The sequence below is a fragment of the Schistocerca piceifrons genome, chromosome 5 (assembly GCF_021461385.2).
Source record: "Schistocerca piceifrons isolate TAMUIC-IGC-003096 chromosome 5, iqSchPice1.1, whole genome shotgun sequence".
NCBI classification, from domain to species: domain Eukaryota; kingdom Metazoa; phylum Arthropoda; class Insecta; order Orthoptera; family Acrididae; genus Schistocerca; species Schistocerca piceifrons.
Genome location: NC_060142.1, coordinates 233462950 through 233465202, shown reverse-complemented (window position 1 = coordinate 233465202; position 2253 = coordinate 233462950). Strand labels below are relative to the sequence as shown.

Here is a 2253-nt window from a genome sequence, read left to right as displayed (position 1 = left end):
TATCTTAGGACAGCGTGCATAAAAAACAAACCCAAGCCAAACCGTTGAAAAAGGTATTGTACCTCATTCCTTGTGCACGCGTTTCACCTCAATCATAAAATACAAATTAAAAGCCAAACCATTGAAAAAGGTATTGTACCTCATTCCTTGTGCACGCGTTTCACCTCAATCATAAGATACAAATTAATGCACAGTATTGAACTATATAGGCCTGCAGTATTTCACTATATAGGCGTGATGCACTTCCAGCATTCAACCTGTTATGACGTTTCAACTTTTCTGAAGCTTCGTCAGATGTTTTTCACTGGCAGTAATTCGTCAACCATTTTTTAAAATATATAACGCTGTTTGTATACATTACTTTCCACATCCAAGTAACTCCAATTGTAGATGAATCGCATTTATAAGACGGATAGTTTTCTCACTGTACCGGTGAACCTCGATAAAAATTAACATAAACATTTGATTGTTATTTCTAGCTACTTTAATGGATTCATTGAGTCCATCCACCTGTACAGAGAGGCATATTAATGAGAAGTGCACTTTAAAGAGATACATCTAATTTCTGTGTGAACCACCACTAACCATAAACTAAAGGGGCAAACATCTATTAGGCGCACTAAGAGTGTAGTGGTGTGGACGTTTTGGGAATGTGGGTCTCACGGGGAGCGTGCAAGGGATAAGTTCCTGCAGGCGCCCATCCTCTGTGCCCTCGGTGGCTCAGATGGATAGAGCGTCTGCCATGTAAGCAGGAGATCCCGGGTTCGAGTCCCGGTCGGGACACACATTTTCAACATGTCCCCAATGAAGTATGTCAACGGCTGTTTGCAGCTAGGGTATACATTTAATTATCATTTCATAAACTAAAGCGTGATCAGCAGTCTGGTTGTCATTTATATTGGTATTAGTCTTACGACTTCTCATACGGAATTCCGTTAAACGATATATTCAAGCTCGTGTTTCAGCATTCTGGAAAAGGTCTGCAGTAGTTCGTGAATTAAAAATTATAACGAAAGCACAGGTTCACCCCTCACTTCCCGCATTCATGAAAGAGTGAGTCGCTATCTGAGCAGTCCGAGAAGCTACCTGAGTATGGGAACGTCTAGAATTGTGTTAATATAGCCTTATGGAGGCGTTATGTTTGATAAGGTACCATGCAAGTGACGAATTGGTGAGCCTATCACCAGACTAATTGGGGCAATATCTAATAAATATAAGAACGACAAAATCAGCAGTGGACTTTTACTGCTCTTGCCACAAGCCGTTGAAATAACGAGGCACCCGTGTGTTAACAGTTGCTGCGGAAGTCCCTGACAATATTTTTGTGTCCATGTTACCAACTAATGTTTCATATGCACCTGGTGTGTGCAGATTCTATCAGTATATTGTAAGAGATATATATTCTTTCATGTGAATTACAGTAAACTGACAGTTGAAATGACGCAAGTTCAACAACGAGCAGTAAATGCTCACGGATGACCGAAAAATATCAACCCGGTTTCCTGCTCACAATAGGTATGGGAGATCGAGCCACTACTGGCCAGTTAATGATTTCCTCTCATGAGTAGGAAACAATGTTGGTATTTCATAGATAAAATGCTAGGACCCACAGTTAAGTTCTAGTGCCCTTCGGTGATGCATCCCCAATGTGCATTCAATGACTTGAGCTCGTACTATTTATAACAAGCATACCATGTCACTGATGGTGTACAATATGTGAATCAAATAGTACCAACGAATGTAATAAAATTCACGAAACATCGCCCTACCCTATCATAACAATGTCAGGTAGCCCTGACACAAAGAGATTTTCGCAATATGAAGTACGAACTCCCCTTTCTTATCAGTTTCTATGTTTACATTTGATTAATATTAGGGGAGGGGAAGAGGAATGGGAAGGACAAGGGTGATTTTGGAAACCTGCGGTTCACCGCAGGCGGGTCTGAGGATCGTACATGTTTGCATGGCTGAATATTGCAGTTATCGGCTTGTATATAGAGACCTTCTTTACACAGTATGTGCGAGCGCATTCTCACTAACTTTATCTTTTCAAGGTCCTAGCTCCCTACACTTTCTGCCATACGGTAGACAGGTTTCTTCTCTCTCAGTTTCAGATACTGCTACTTGCATGAAGGCAGTTTTTCTTCCTTTATAAGCTTTTCGCAGGAGTCTGAGGTACCGGTAATTTACTCCTTGCTGCACTTGCCCATAATCGCAATACGTCTTAGCGCATACAGATGGCTCTCCTGTTTC

General features: G+C 41.2%; 1 non-coding gene across 1 annotated transcript; it reads left to right on the top strand.

The window, feature by feature from the left end:
- Nucleotides 1–708: 708 nt before the first annotated feature.
- Nucleotides 709–783, top strand: Trnat-ugu. Its single transcript has one exon. It is a non-coding gene; the product is annotated as a tRNA-Thr (tRNA).
- The last annotated feature ends 1470 nt before the right edge of the window (nucleotides 784–2253 follow it).